Source organism: Osmerus eperlanus, chromosome 11 (genome assembly GCF_963692335.1).
Source record: "Osmerus eperlanus chromosome 11, fOsmEpe2.1, whole genome shotgun sequence".
Classification (NCBI taxonomy): Eukaryota; Metazoa; Chordata; class Actinopteri; order Osmeriformes; family Osmeridae; genus Osmerus; species Osmerus eperlanus.
The window spans coordinates 7,643,869-7,660,980 of record NC_085028.1 but is presented as its reverse complement, the minus strand read 5'-3'; the positions used below and the strand labels follow the sequence as shown (position 1 = coordinate 7,660,980).

Below are 17,112 nucleotides of genomic sequence, written 5' to 3'. Positions count from 1 at the left end.
TGACCTTTGAACAATTCACTGTGGTAGATAAATAGTCTATTTGATCACAAGAGGAATTTCTCAACAAGGCCACTCAGCCGTAGTGGTTCTTGTCATAAAACTAGAGGATTACAGCCACCCACATAAGTCTGAGTGGGTAATCAAAGAATAACTATCAACAAATCAATCAAAAATAAGTAAGACTAAGCAGACTAGCTTCAATATGAAATCTGTCTTCAGTCCTTGGAATACCCCCACCACACCCCCCTGCCCTGAAAACGATCATTTCTGAAGCTCCTCTCTAGTCCTGTAGAGAGATAGTTGGTCTGGCCAGTGAAAGGTTATCCAGCCTCCCAGGCTCTCTCTGATAAGCCGGAGTCTGATTAAACCTATTCTGTGATAGGCTAGTTTCAGGAATGCATGAAGTATCTGGTCTGTTCTATGCCTTGGGCGTCTGGGGGTTGGGATGGACTAGTTAGTTTTCTCCAGACCAGTAGTCAGACAGAGCTTCTCCGGTAACTTTTCAGGGTAGCTTTTGCATTTTTGTACAGTAATTTAGGTCCTCAGACACCCAGATGCCTGTCCCATCCAGGCTGTCCCATCCAGGCTGTCCCATCCAGGCTGTCCAAACATCCTCAGACCCAGAGACACTCCTGCCCTTCTGAAGGTGAAGGACAGGATGTTGATAGTTAATGTGGACCTCATATCAGTTCCTGTAGAGATCGCTAATATGACCGGCTTAACTTGGGCTGTGAGGTTGACTGGTCCTAACCCCTCTATGACCTCCATATGTTGGAATGTGCTGGACCTGTGTTCATCCAGAGAACTCCCATGTCTCTTCTCCAAGGGAGTCCTGGATACTTCCAGAAGACTGCTGGTCACCCCACACAGACTTGACATGCAACGAACAGACAACTGTACAGAGTAAACCTTCTACACAAAGGGGTGGGTTATACATTCTTTCTTCAAAAGATGTATGGTCATTGGTCAATACATCTGTCTCCCTCCCCCCAAAAGGAGGAGATGGGGAGTTGAAAGACAAGGAGTTTTCTCGATGAGGAAGGTGTCTGAATTGTTGGGTCGGGACGGGATGTGAGGGAAGTTGTTGTGATTCTCGCTTCCTCTTTTGTTAAGTTCAGACATGACATAGGAAGTTTATGGTGTGTGCGGTGGACGATATATCGATCACTCTACATTTGGCTTCATGTCAGTCAGGGTCATAGGAGAGAACAGACAACTTAATTATAGGGAAGTAGCACACACTGCAAACAGGTAACTCTCACTCACTCACTCACTCACTCACATATGCAGTCTTGACACACTTGACAAACACACTCGTGCACACACACAAAACACCCTGGCGCTGAGAAGAAGGATGAGGACACATCCGAGGCTGTGTTTCTGCTTACAGGTGGTGCATTAGCAGCCGGCACCTTGCTTGTCCGTCAGATTGAGGCCTTTGCAGCCCAGACACAGCTCTCTAGGAAGACTCTGCACCCACTAATATATGTGCCATTTGCTAGAGCACCAGGCTACCAGGCCAGCTGACTGGGCTGTTTACCCGATTACCCCTACTTGTCCCCTGGGAAAAGGGAACACTGTGAGTCCACAAGGACCGAAGGCCCCACACACCAGGACCCTGGTAGTGCATTATGTCGCATACAGGGTGTTATTTGTTAGTAAGAAGCATGGTAACTTGATTATAACATAGATTATTGCTATCTTATTACGATGACAAATGGAGACTATATCTTCGTATGCCTCATCTTCACCAGTATCCTTCTCTGAAATTCAGTCTGGTTTCCTCTGCTTCTCTCTTTCTCTGCCTGTCTCTCGTTCTCTCTCCCTCACTCTTTCTCCTCTGTCTATCTCTCTCTCTTTCTCCCTCCCCCTCTGGATGGACAGTGAGCCAGATGACAGCAACTCTCTCCTCTCAATGCTCCTGTTGTCCCTCTACGCGATTATTAAGCAGGGAAAAGTGCATTCTGGGATACTGTATCTGTATTTCCATTAGAAGTTGAACCGGGGTGTTCTCTCCCTCTCTCTCCATCGTCATCCTCCCTCTCTCTATCATCCCAGATGTTGTGGATGACGATATGTCTTGATAACAAAGGCCTCTAAGTTCAATAAGAACTGATGCCAGAGCAGCCTTCTAGCTGCTTCAGTGATTCCTTGTCATTCACAACTCTTTGTAGGACAGACACACTCATGTGATAAACCAGAAATGGGAAGTCCTTTATATTTAGGTGTGGTTAACTGTCAATCCAGATCTCCCTGGATGTCCAACATGGTATGTTCTAGAATACAAATTAATGTATTGCTAATAGAAGGATCCATCGAAGATAAGAAGGGGGGGGGGGTCTTTATGAGGGAATTTTGAATTTCCCGCCATACCCCCTGGGGACAAAAGAGGGTCTTGCTGATTGGATGAATGGTGGCCATGGAGATGAAGTTCCAGGATGTTGGCCACCCTGCAATCCTAACCCCTGACCCCTGACCTCTGGAGAGCTACACTCACTCAAGATGGAGGGAGGAGAGAGAATGAGAAGGAGGTAGGATAATAGATGAATGGAAAGAGGAATGAAAGACAAAAACAAGTGAGGGAGAGAGGGGGCTTGGTAGAGTGATAGATAATAGGTAGAGGGAGAGAAGAATGAGAGTAACTGGAGAAGGAAAGATATATTAAGAGACAGAACCCCCTTTCAGCTAGTGAGCCTGACAGGTCTCTTTTGCTCTACCAACCCCCAAGGGATGGAGCCAATCAATGACGGATATCAGTTATTTTCTATTGGTAGAAACGAACTGTAACCCAGCTACACGGCTATTGGCCAACAGTAACCCAGATACCTGGCTATTGGCCAACAGTCGCCAACTACCTGGCTGTTGGCCACAGTGAGATTCAGTGACTCATCATATTCCTATGAGGTCACGAGTAACGGCCAATCAAATTAGACCTTGTGGATTCACTGGGCAGAATATTTAGAGCGGTCATCCAGTGGATGCGCTCATTGAGGATAATGTGAGAGCTTTGCAAGGGTGAGTTGATGATTGACAAGAGCTGACATTCTGAATGTTGGCCTGCTTGAGACAGAGGAGAGAGAGAGAGAGAGAGAGAGAGAGAGAGAGGTGAAAGGGTGATGTTGTTGAGAAGCTGTAGTGACTGACTGACTGGGGGGTGACTCAGCACTTTTACCTAAGGGTTCTCACACTTGAGCCGGAAAGACAGGAGACTGGAGATTAAAAAGTTGCAAGCCATGAGACACACACACACACACTCGCTAACACACAGACTAAAATAGAGTGTCTCTAGCTACAGAAACGTCCTCAAGGCTTTCCTATTTCTTTAAGAATGTCCACCTGGACACACGTTGAGGGAGAGAGAGGGGGTTAGAAGAGAGAGAGAGTGAGGTAGAGAAGAGGGAAAGAGGAGGAGTGAAGCGGGGATGAGAAGGGAGAGGGCTGGGGTGCGGCAGGGGGTGGAAGGTGGAAGGGGAAGAGCCTGTTTTGAATAAACCGTCCTGTTTCTATGTCTGTCTGTCTCTCCGAGGTGGTGTTTGCTGCATCTATGTGAGTGAAAGAGAGTGAGTGTGTGCACTCCCATGCATGTGTCAAAAGGACTTTGATTAGGGATTTATGTGTGTGTGCGCGTGTGTTGTTGCTGGTTGTCTTGGCCTGGGCTGCATTCCATTCCAGACAGCAGCAGCTCTACCACGTGTCCTAGAAGAGATAAGCAGGCCACGGAGCATGCCCTGACACAACCCATCCTTGTTAGGCTTGTTTACATCTCTCCCGGCCTATCAGATCAAGGGTGGGGAGTGGAGGGGGAGGAGCCTGGTAGGCTGCCCTAGTTACACCAGTATTTACAGTGTTCAGGAAGAGCTTCCAGTGTTTTAATGTATGCTAACAAAGTTGTCTGTACCTGCTCGTCAGATCTGGTTCAGCGGCTTGTGTCTGGTAGCATCCTCATAGACTCCTCTGGGACAGGGTTGTGTTTATCTCTGGGCTCTGTTTAGAATGAGACTTCACTACTGGCTGTCTGAGTGCAAGCTGATGAGGTCATTACACCTGCCTCTGTCTGCACCTGTGGGAGAGGGGTGGGGGGTGGGGAGGGGGGAAGAGTTGGACTGCATTTCCACCATACTATAATTATTGTTGTCAGGTTTAATTACAACGTGTTAAACAGTGGAGGGAGGGGAGGGAGGATGGCAAGAGGTCCACAGGCAGATGACAAGTTGTGAAAAGTTCTCTTCTTACGCACGCATGTCCACACACCTTTTCCAGATGCCAGCACAGTCTCAGAGGACATTGTGGAAATACTTTTATAATTATTCTTTCCTATCTCGGAGCATGCCTGAGGCACTTCAGCATTTGCAAATAATTACCTAGTTATTTTTTATCCCCAGAGACAGATTGGACACTGGACACATCCAGGTTCCTTCTCTCTTACACACACACACACGCACACGCACACACCCTCTTTCTATCCTCTCATGAATTCCACTGTCATACCTGTTCTGTGTGACATCATATCCTGTGTAGATGACAATTTGGACCTTCATGGCCGTAGCTGTCACTGGCCACCAGAACGGGTCTCTAGTCTCATGTGGCTCAGTCGTCTCCTCTCCTCTGTTATCGATTGCTCGACCCCCAGTCATCCAGCACCACTTAGCTAATGACAGCCAGGCTATCGCCAGGCAACGCTGCAGCCTGGGAATACTGCCATAAAACTGCGCAGATGCCGCCGGGAAGACGGATGAGGACAGGACTCAAGTACTGCTACGCTACACGCCTCTCTCTCTGTCATCCTGTCTGTCTCTCTCTCCCTCTCTGTCTGTCTGTCTCCCTCCTCTCTCTCTCTCTCTCCCTCTCTCTGTCTCCCTCCTCTCTCTCTCTCTCTCTCTCTCTCTCTCTCTCTCTCTCTCTCTTTCTCTCGGTAATCATCGACCTGTGAACCTTTCGTACTTAGTGCAGTCCTGTGGATGTGACTGTTATGGGATGTACTTCAGACAATCACGTTGTCAAGGGAAGCTGTCAGCAGATTGGTCCAAATCTGCACGGCAGCAGTGTATTCTAGGTACATCTTTGCTATCCCAGGATGCAGCAGAGTCACAGAGGTTGCCAACTGTGATGTCACAGGTCAAAGGTGACATCCTGTGCAGTGTGTTGTCCCTGACTATCCTACATTTTGTGTCTGTTTTCAAGCCCTTGTTTTAGTGATATGGCTTTGACAGGAAGTAGGTATTACTGGATTGCATGTATCAGTAACCTAGAAAGTATCTTAGCAACCTGTGTGACAGCCTATGCTGATTCGCTGTTGACCGTTGATGTCGGCCGTGTTGGCTGCCAAGGCAGAAAAACATGGTTGAGGAATGTCAACATTCCTTCTGCTTGTTTTCACAAAGAGAGATCCATCAGAGAGGCTTCTCGTCATGCTACAACACACGTGAACATACACACACACACACACACACACACACAAACACACGCTATGGCTTGGATTAGTCACAGGCGTTTGAGGAGAGCAGAACATGGTTGTAGTTGTTTGGAATGCTGCCTTTCAGGTAGAAATGAGCCGGCCTGTTGTTCTTACACTCTGTGTTTCGGGAAAGGATGGATGGATGGAGGGAGTGATACAGGCAGAAAACGAAATAAAGAAATGGTAAGAAAGAGAGAGGGATAAAGTCCATGTTGCCATAGCAGACTGGTTTCCTGGAACCTGGGCTTAGCACACTGATATAGAACGTTGAGTCTCTCTGTCTGTCTCTGTCTGTCTGTCTGTCTCTGTCTCTCTCTCTCTCCTCTCTCTCTGGGTTAGAGTTCACAGGAGACACGGACGGGCAATGTCATGGGTCCTTGGGGGTTGGATGCAGTTCCGTAGGGAGTCAAATGGGGGGGGGGTCGGAGGGTTTGGGGGGGCAGGAAGAAACGGAGAGGAAGGCGGAGGGATGGAATTGTTCACTGTTGTACCAAGTTTGTTTATTTTTTCACATGTCAGTGCTAAAGAGACACAGGATCTCTGTGGTTTTGACTGCAGTGCCAAGTACCCAAAAGTGTGTGTGTGCGTGTGTGTGTGTGTGTGTGTGTGTGTGTGAGTGAGAGAGAGAGAGAGGGGGAGGAGGGGGTTTGCGTATGTGGTGTTGTTTGATATCTCTGAGCCATTTAGAAGTGTATGTATGTGTGCCTGCGACTGAGTGTGGATGCAAAACTGTGTATGTGGGTGTGTGTGTGTAGGGGAGGGCATGTAGTAGGCCATATTGCTGAGGACATGGTGACCAGGTAAACATGTCAGAATTGTATGTCCTGGTTCTGAAGGTCATGCAAAGGTCCTGTGGTCTAGTTGGAGTCAGATGGCAGGGTGAATGTGTGAGCCACACACACACCTTACCCACACACACACCGCCAGGCTCTGATTAGCCAAGGGGAAGTGAGGGATGAGGTTTTGTCGTCTAATCTGTTGTCAGATCTCAGCTGACGGGCTTCAGCAGGATGGCTTTAGTGAAATACTGTTCTAGAGAGGACAAATCCTTTCAGATAGAGATCTCTCTCTCTCCCTCTTTCCCTTTCTGTCTCTCAGCCTAAGTCACCTCACTTCATCTCTTTATCTCTACCTCACTCTGTTTCTCTACCTCTATATCTCTCTATCGGTCTCTCTCTCTTCTTTTCTCCTCAGCCTAGGTAGTTCAGTCAGCCCTTATCGTCCCCCCTCCTCTCGTCATCTCGCTTCTCTCTCTCTCTCTGTCTTTCTCTCCCCCTCTCTCCGCCTACCTGTAGTATGTGCTGTCTTCTGCAATATGTTTCTCTGTGTTACCTTTAACAGGAAATACCTGTTCTGATATTTAATGTGTGTGTGTGTGTGTGTGGTGTGGGTAGAGTTTGTGTGTGTGTGTGTGTGTGTGTGTGTTTTTGCCTGAGGTAGGGAATGTGGCCAGGAATCCCAAACACGCTGCACCAAAACATGCATCTTCTAAGAACCCCTGCTGTCTAAATGTCTTCCTACTCACGCACGCACAGAGAGACACAAACACGCTCAGACACACACGCACACACACTTCCAGCAGCTCCAGTTAATCGCTCTATTGTACCACACAGACGAAGGGTGTGTGTGTGCGTGTTAGAGTGCTGCTGGAAGGGAGGCAGAGAGAATAAATCTTCAGAGCAGGTTGATGGATAAGATTATTCTTTCTGTGTGTGGCGTGTTTAATCCACGCTAAGATGCTTAATTAGTCTTAATCTACAGACCACAGACTGAGCAGAACTAACCACGTTAGAAGACACAAATCTCATCATCTGACCGTCTCCTCTCCTCCCCTCTTCTCTTCTCGTCTTTTCTATTCATCGCTCCTCGTCTATCCTCTCCTTCTATATCCTCTCTCCTCTCCTCGAGAGGTAGGGGAGGAGGGGGGAGATACTGGATGTCTCTGGTATGTTATGAATTTAACCCTTTGTGTGTGGTCAATAGCAGGTTCTGCCCTGGGCTGTTAGGCACCCTGCCCCCTCCCTCCATTCTCCTCCACCCATCCTCCACCATGGAAGTGTTTCCCCTGTCGCTGACACACTTCCTGTCCTCGATCCATCTGACTTCCCCCCTCGGGGCTGTGTGTATGACTGTGTATGTACGTGGGTGTCTGTGTATGGCTGTGTATGGATATGCATGTCTCTCTCTGTGTATGTGTGACACCTGACCGTGTCCAGTGAAAACCTTCCCTGTCCTGGGTATGCTGTTGTAGGGTCTAGGGTTGGGTTAGATCTGTTATAAAGACTTTTGAAGTTATGCACTTTCTCACACACACACATGCACCGACACACACACCCCTCAGTGCCAGTGTTTTACAGTATCAGGTAACACTGGGGGATCCAGAGGGCTGGTGTATTGTGCTCCGGGCTGATTCGACTGGCTATGATGCTGCTAGGGCCTTTGTCTCTCTGCTGAATGGAGGAAGGAGAGGAAAGGAGAAGAGAGGAGTGACCTCTATTCCTGTGTAGAGGGAAGGTTTCTGTAAAAATGCTGAGGTGGGCAGATGCCATATCTACCACAGACACAGCACCTGCTGTGTGTGTGTGTGTGTGTGTCTCACACACATACAATGTACTGCACTTTAGCGCTTGAATGCAAGCATTGGGGGATTTCTCTGCAAATGTGTTTGTTCAGGACTTCCTTATTCGGTGTCTTGGAAGATTGAGCTGAGAAGGGTCTAAAGATACATACACACACTAGGGCTGGGCGATGTATCAAATATTGGCGATAATATCGCAATAATTTTGACGACGATGTAACGTGAAAATATTGTGAATATAGAATAGAAAAAATATTTTAAAAAATATTGTTACGTGTTGCTTGTGTTTTAAGATCGCCGCCTGGCTCCTCTATGTTCAGACACAAACACACACACGGACACCGTTTGTGCTAAAACTGAAAATTGCACTCGCACAGGCACTCTCTTCTGCTCTCTCTTTGTCCTGTCACATAATGACCTCTGCATGAATTGTTCCATGTGAGGTCCATTTTGTCAAGTTGCAAGTACCATGTTATGGCAACTGCTTACATTTGCACTACACATTTTGTACTTTGTAACAATAGCTGTTCTATCTAAATTGTTTTGTTGTTTTCTAATGGAGGCAAAAGAAAATCTTTTTTTTTAATTATTTAAATGCAAATGCAAACATATCGAGATATATATCGAATATCTTAAATTTTGACAATATCGAGATATCTTTTTTTTTCACCCAGCAATAACACACACACACACCCTCCTGACAACCACCATAGTCCAACACACATACCTAAATACCCCTAAACTCCACACCCTAACCTTTCAAGAAGACTGTTAACCTGACCTTGCCTTGCATTCACACACACAAGTAATGTTTACCCTCTCTACATTACACTAAGTCTTTATCACTGATACTGCCTAGCACTAATCCAATGTCATATGTCTGTTTCCCTAACCCTGTCTCTCTGCGTGCCTGTGTCTGTATGTCTGTCTGCTTACCCTACACTGCCTGTCTGTCTGCTTACTCTACACTGCCTGTCTGTCTGTATGTCTGGCTGCTTACTCTACCCTGTCTGTCTAGCTGCTTACTCTACCCTGTCTGTCTGTCTGCTTACTCTACACTGCCTGTCTGTCTGTATGTCTGGCTGCTTACTCTATACTGTCTGTCTGTCTGTCTGCTTACTCTACACTGCCTGTCTGTCTGTATGTCTGGCTGCTTACTCTACCCTGTCTGTCTGTCTGTCTGTCTGTCTCATCCCTTCCTGTTCCCTGTCTCCTCTCTGTATTTTCACCCTCTCATCCCTTCCTCTTCGGCCTCTCTTCCTTCTCCCAACTTTCATTTCTCGGTCTCTCCTACAAACAGTCAGCTAAACGGAAGAGAGAGAGAGGACACACACACATACATGCAGAAGGATGAGAGACAGGAACGCCTTATCTTCTTCACCAGAGACACTCTGTTCATGTGCCTGCTTGCAAATGAATAATATATGTACACGCACGCACACACACGCATCCCTTTGCGATCTCTGGTAATGCACAATTGTACACACAGGCTATACAGTGTGTGCATTCATGTGTGTGTATGGGTGTTCCTCTGAGCGTGTGTGTGCATTCCTCTTTGTGTGTGTGTGTGAGTGAGTGTGTTTGCTTCTGGATGTTCTCTGTGTGAGGGGGAGTGTCTCAGGCTGTCTCCAGGGTCGTGCGGGGTGATGAATGGGTGTGTTGTCACAGGAGCCAGGTCCACAGCCCTTTATTCTGTCTCTCCTGCACGTGTGTGTGTGTGTGTGTGTGTGTACAAGATACAGCACACTGTGAGAGTGTCTACAGCTGCAAAATGCGTGTTTGTATAGTCACACTCTGCCAAGTCACACAACTTTAGTATGCTAGCTTTAGGACACACTTGTCTGATCAGATAGCTACATTCATTTCCGTGCGTGTGGCCTTGTTTAAGTACCCTTGTAGTAAACAAAGAACAATGTACCTTGCAGGGACATTTTCTGCGTCCCACAACTTCAAGTGCTTTTTCTAAAGGGCTTGAGGGGGCTTGGGGTTAGAATTAGTGTTGGGGTTAGTTTTACAAGAAGGGTTTGGGGTCAGGGACAACACCATTTTGAATGAGTCAATTGCTGGGCCTCAATCAAATAGCAAAACAAAGCAGTTTGTGTGTAGACCAGACTGTAAACTACCTCCCACACCTCTACCCTTCCTCACACAGACCTAGGGGCCAAGGGATCTGAGAAAGTGCTGTCATGGCAAACACCCCATAACACACACACACACACACACACACACACACACACACACACACACAAGGAGAAGAGAGGCTATTACTTTTTGTCCCTCTCCTGTGTCTCCTAAACCAGGCCATGAGTATCAGACTGTTGATCTCAGCATTCTAACACTGTGTGTGTGTGTGTGTGTGTGTGTGTGTGTGTGTGTGTGTGTGTGTGTGTGTGTGTGTGTGTGCGTGCGTGCGTGCGTGCGTGCGTGCGTGCGTGCGTGCGTGCGTGCGTGCGTGTAGTAGTAGTAGAAGTAGATCTACTACAACAGGTCATGTTACCTGAGCTAGGTAGACAGATGGTGTGTTCTCCTGGGACAGCCGTACTCTACCATCTGTGTGACACCTAGCCACCTTCAGTCTGGGTCTGCTGCTGACACAGTCTTTATTCTGTATGGGATGGAGAGAGGGAGGGAAAGAGAGAGAGGAGTGTGGGAAACAGGCAAGGCAGAGATGGGATAGAACGTGTCTGTAGCACACACTTTCCTTCCATCTCCCTCTCTCCATTTCAATTTCTCTCTGTGTCCTCCCCTCTGTCCCTCCACCCCTCTCTCTGTCCCTCCCCTTTCTCATTCCTCCCCCTCTCCACTTCTTCACATATCTAAATGGGAATCTGACTGAAGATAAACATGACTTCAGAGCTCAGTAAACACACCAACCAGCAGAGATGGAGGGGATGGAGGGATGGAGGGGAGGGGAACGAAAGGATGGAGATATTGGCGAGATAGGGCAGAGGGGTGATGGTGAGATCTCTTTTTCTCTTTCTCAACCTCCACCCTGCCCTCGGATTGCCATGGAGACCTGGTGAACAGAGGAAGAGAGAAAAAGAAAAGATACACAGACAAAGGGAAAATGAGACCGGTGGAGGGATGAATGGATGGATAGATAGAGAGAAGAGAGGGAGAGAGAGAGAGAGACAGACAGAGGAAAAATAAAGAGGGAGTAGAAGACCAATCCTCCTTTACCTCGACAGAAAGGATCTCAGTTTATCGATACACACACAATGAATAAGGGAACGTGTGTGTGTGTGGTGCAGTCATCAATACTGAGATAGACACATGGACAATGGCAAACAGGCAAGTGTGTGTGCCTATTGTCTGTGTGTAAGTGTGTCTCGTGTGTGTGTGTATGCGTGTGTCGGGAGGCTCATTTAAAATGGATGACCAAGCATAACCCTCCAACCTCTGGACAAGCTGCTCCAGGGCCTGTCAGCTCCCCCTGTCTCTGCTGTGCTCTTCTCACTCTGGAGACACACACACTCTGAACATTTTGATTCTCAGTACAGCCTCAGTCCAGGGTTGAGGCAGGCAACACCTGTTTGTCTCAACCGAACGGAAGAGCGGTAGAGAGCGAGGAGTGAAGGGAGGAGGGAAGGAGGAGGAGCGTGAGGAAGGGAGAGAGCGAGGGATGCAGGGGAAGATGAGGTAGTCCTGTTTAACCCTTGTGTTATCTTCGGGTCGTTCTGACCCATCAGCCGTGTGACCCACCGTCGTATTGCGACAACTTTACCGCATACAAAAACAAAGTGAAGCATTTTCTTTTAACCGTTGGGCTGTCTCAGACCCCCCACATTGCGAAGGTTAAAAGAAAATTATTTTTATTTGTTTTTGTATTGGGTAAAATTGGGTAAACACAACGATGGTTCGTTATGAACCTTTGGGTCATGTGACCCGAAGGCAGCACGAGGGTTAAGAGTTATTAAAGCAGGGACCTCATTGGTTTTGTTTTTCTGTTCCTCCATTATGAATCACACATTAGGAACAGCAGAGGGATGAATGGGGATTGAGAAAGAGGGAGGGATGAAGCGAGGGAGGGAAGGGAGGAAAAAGAATGAGTAATGCTGAGTGAGTGAGAGAGTCTACTCTGGGGAATGAAGAGAGAGACAAAGAATGGGAGGGAGAGAGAGAGAGCGAAGAAAGCAAAAAGGGAGGAAGACTGAGAGGATGGAGTAAAAAGCTTAACATCCATCTGCCTCAGAGCCAAGACTTGGTTACTGTGGCAACAAGTGAATTGACACGGTGGCAGGTTCAGGTGCTTCACACATCTTTTTCTCTTGTCCTCCCTCCCTCCCCCTCTCCCGCTCCTCTTTCTCTCTAGCTCTCTTTTTCTCTTTCTCTCTTGCTCCGCACCCTCTCTCAATCTTTCTACCACTCCTCTCTTTCTCTCCTCACCCTCTCTCTCTCACTCTCTCTCTCTCTCTGTCTACATTGTTAAACATGATGAATGTGTTGGCAGTGCAGAATGACTTGAGGTGTGATTCTCTGTGGGGTCCCTCCACCCTGCTAACTGTTACACTACAGAAAGTCTGTGTACATATGGGTGTGTGTGTGTGTACGTGCGTGTAAGTTTGAGTGTGTAGCAGCTTGTCAGCAGAAAAGATGAGGACTTGAGAGGAGCCCTGCAACCCATTAGCCAACCACACGTACTGAGCACTTACCAGAACCCTGGCGTTAACCTTCACTCTCTCCTCTTATCCCTCCTCCCCCACTGTAGATTTCTCTTGCCTTCCCTTCTTTATTCAGCTCTCCTGCCTGTGTGTGTCTTTGATGGCTTGTGTTGACACGTCAGACACTAGGTGTCCTGGCTGATTGCACCACATGTTGCTTTCTCTGTCTCTCCTCCTATATCTCTCTCTGTATCCCTCTTCCTCCCTCTCCCTCCCTCTCTCTTTCTGATCCTTTCATTCCTGTCAAATTGAGTTTTAATTGCTTGGAGACTCCAGTCGTGCATGAAAATTTGTCTGGGTCTAGGAGAGGAGAGGGAACCGTTTATCTAAAGGCTTCTTTTTAAGACGGAGCCTACCTAATGTGCGTGTGGGTGTGGGAGAAAGAGAGAGAGAGAGAGAGAGAGGTGTGAATGTTTGGTATCTTCAGTATAGCATATGGAGTGCCATAAGTGTGTGTGTGTTTCTGCTTCTATCCTTTTTGTGCGTGTGCGTGTACAACCGCATGTGTGAGGCCATCTGTCGCCTAGCTACGGGTACAGAGTACTCTCGTTGCAGCACCTCCCCTGTACAGGTACCGGTACAGTTCTGGGTTGTATGTCCATACAGGTCAGAGTTCCAGTCCCTTCCCTCAGCTGGGAGAGGCTTTATGACTAGGTTCTACTGAGTTCTGCTGCAGAACACTGACAGATTTCTGTCTGTGTTTTGGTAAAAAGGGCTTCTTTTCATTTCCTAGTGGGTTCTTTCTTTCTCACAAGCATACATACATTAGAGACACACACCTGTTCTGCCAAACTAATTATCAGACTGTTAGCCTGGCATGTCAGGAGGGAGTTTCTACAGCTGGAGACACTCCTATTCCCGCGTGTGTGTGCGTGTGTGTGCGTGTGTAAGATACCTAGAGTGAGAGTGAATTATGCAGAAAAAAAATATTCTGACACAAACCCATAACAAACTGGTTCAGTTGTCAAGCCTTCATGTTGAATCTGTCATGGTTGGACTGGACACAGAGCCCAACGCGGCATGGGAAATGTTCTAATGAGCAAAACCAGAGATTTTGGAAGTGGTGGTGGGGTGGGGGCTCATCACTGAGCCCCCTGTATTACTTAGCACACTGTATTATTTAGCCAAACAGGAGAGTTAAGCGTTCTGAGATACACCACTGAGGGCTTTTGTGTGTGTGTGTGTGTGATCGTGCAAGTTTGTTTGTTTTCTCATTGTAGGATTAATAACTGTCAATCTTCATTTTCCTTTTGGCAGTGTTATCAGTAGTCTTGTGTGTGTGTGTCCCAGATGTAGGGTTAAACCCATCCTGATCTGTCCATCTCCACACCCTCCATGCCTCTTCTCTTCCACCCATTTTCTGTAACCCTACTCACCGTTCTTTATTTCAATTGATTTTTCTTTTCCTGTCTTGTCTGTCCTTTCTACTATGTTTTAGTCCCTCCCCTCTTTTCCATCTGTTCCCCTCCTGTCAACCCTCTCACCCTCCTCCCATCTAGAAACGACTCCACTATCTCATACTGGGCAGGCCAAGACGGGAAGAGGAAGTGACCTCACACCGGGGTGTCATCATGTGTGACATGGCATAGCTCACTAGTCATATTTTGGACTGTTAGTGCATGTGTGTTCTTTTCCTGTGTGTATATGTTTATGCATGTGTGTATTGCATGCCTGTGAGTGCTGTGACAAGGCAGTACTGATTGGATTGGGCCAGGGTAGATGTGCTAGTCTGGGATTAAGTCAGGGTTGTATGAGATCACACTGAAGCTCCAGGAGATGAGAGACGCAGAGACGCTAATCCAGAGAGAGGGAGAGAGTTCATAATCCCCCTGGAAAACTGACCATCCACCCAGATTACAGCTCCGTTTGGAGCTCCATACAGTCCATCACTGGGGAGTCGGGAGCTGGTGTGTGTTTGTGTATGAGAGAGGGAGGGAATGTGTATTATTTGGCCCAACAGGAGAGTTAAGTATTCTGAGATACACCACTGAGGGTTTGTTTGCTGTGTGTGTGTGTGTGTGAGTGGTTGAGTGGACAGATAAGTGAAGCGGAGGAATGAAAAACACGCACATCCTGTTGGTAAATGATAGATGGCTTCATAATGGAAACAGGCAAACAACATGTATGTGTGTGTGTGTGCATGTGTGTGTGTTCACAGATGACTGTCAGTGTCATTCTGTTGAGTTCTCCAGAGGAGAACGTTCACCTCCGGGAGAGGAGAACTGTCATCGTAGACACACACACTAAATCTTTCATCCCTGCCTCCTCCTCACACTCCCACCCCCTATCTCCCACCCCTCCATCCCTTCCTTGTCCATGTCTCCGTCTATCCATTCCCCTGCTCTCCATCCATCCTTCCCTCCATCCATTCCCCCCACCCCTACACTTTCCGTTGGAGAGTCAGAGCAGGAAGTGGGGTCCGTGTGAGGCCTGCTGTCAGGCCTATGGGCCCGCACTAATGGATCCCAGGTCTCCTGAGAGAGTGAAGAGGGAGGCGGAGCAGACAGAGAGGGGGAGAGATAAGGAGCAAGATAAGGAGAGAGTGATGGAGAAAGGGAGATGGGAACTGATGACATAGAAAGGGACAGAGGTGCAGGGAGACAGAGATGATCATTACGATGAGGAATGACCCGGTGGGTCATATGTATGGAACACTGGAGAGTCACTCTTCTATCCTCAAGCCTACGCTCCGAACATTCCAATGTTCCAACTGGTGGCATCCTCGACCCACGATGGGACTGAATGTTGCTTCATCTGGTTGTTTACCTCCCCTCTGATTGGACGGTCAAGGGGGCAGGAGAGGAAACAGGAAGTAATTGCATTAGAACTATTTATTTTGGAATTCTTATTGGGAGGTTGTTCCTGAAATATCCCAGATTTCAAAGAATTGTGTAGACAGAATTGTGTAGACGAGCACACACACACGTCTGTGCTTGGCGCTGGAGCCACACTTGGCCATGCTCTGACCAGCAGCTGTTCCTCTGCTAGTGAGCGTAAGGCTGGAGTCTGGCTGGACAGTTTGCTGTCTGGTCTTCTTAACACAGCCTAAACTCGGAGGATCTCCTCTCATAGACTGTGTGTGTGTGTGTGTGTGTATTGCTACCGCAACTCTCGATTTCCATATTGAGATGCCATTTTCAGATAAGGACCTGGTTTTGTATATTTAGGATCACCTAGCTGTGTGTCTCTGTGTGTGATGGAATAGTTGTGTTTATCTGATGGGTTCAGCATGTCTCCCTTCCTGCTCTCTCCTCCTCCACCTCTTCTATCTCTCTCCTCCTTCTCATTCTTTCCTGTGCCGGTTGTTTTTTTGAAAGTGGACATTGATTGCAGGATAATTACACTTACACTATCAAACACACACACACACACACACACACACACACACACACACACACACACACAATGGCATTAGGAGTCCATGAGGAGACGCCAATGAATTACCCATGATTCCCTAGGCCTTATCGCCTGTCCCTGTATCGACCTGCCTGCTGTCCAGCTTTACAGCACCAACACAAACCCCTAACTTCCTGGCCTCGTTGATGCATCTCTGCTCACAGACTCGCACCTTTTGATGCAGTTTTCATGGATGTTTTCCCAACAAATATAAAAACGTGAAACCTTCCTTTTGATATCGATTTCCTTTGTGCCGACGCTCGGTGATGCACTTTGTGAACACCTGGCTTACTCCGCGAGCTGCTGTGATATGGAAGTCAGCCTGTGTGGAATTAGCTTTCCTCTGGCGTTTCATTTCTGGTTATAGTTGTCGAGATTTAGACTTCAATTGAACTATTTTTCATGGACTCAGAATTACAAGTGGAAATACCTTGCAGGGGTATGGAGGGCTTTCCAAGGTAGTCACTCTTCCCCTCTCTCTCTCTCTCTCTCTCTCTCTCTCTCTCTCTCTCTCTCTCTCCCTCTCCCTCTCCCTCTCCCTCTCCCTCTCCCTCTCCCTCTCCCTCTCCCTCTCCCTCTCCCTCTCCCTCTCCCTCTCCCTCCCTCCCTCCCTCCCTCCCTCCCTCCTCCTCTCTCTCTCTCTCTCTCTCTCTCTCTCTCTCTCTCTCTCTCTCTCTCTCTCTCTCTCTCTCTCTCTCTCTCTCTCTCTCTCTCTCTCTCTCTCTCTCTCTCTCTCTCTCTCTCTCTCTCTCTCTCTCTCTCTCTCTCTCTCTCTCTCTCTCTCCCCTTCCTCCCTCATTCCCTTCGAACTATGCATTAATGAGTCCCTTAATCACTAAAGCAGTTGTTTAATGTGTTCAGTTGACTGAAATGGCTGAACCCATTTGAGCAGTTCTTGATCCCACCTGTGGCGCCTGATTGCACCTGTGGCGTCCAGCTCTAACAGTGCAGCCTTTATCATGAGCAGTAGCCGGCTTGGTCGAAAAAACGATCAGCAATTGATACTTCCTCTCTACCACCAC

At 47.7% G+C, this 17,112-nt stretch overlaps 1 protein-coding gene across 2 annotated transcripts in view; it reads left to right on the top strand.

Annotated features, from left to right (window-relative positions):
* arhgap35a (Rho GTPase activating protein 35a) overlaps positions 1-17,112 on the top strand; it is a 32,452-nt gene that overhangs the window by 2,340 nt on the left and 13,000 nt on the right. The gene's annotated exons all lie outside the window — the stretch shown is intronic.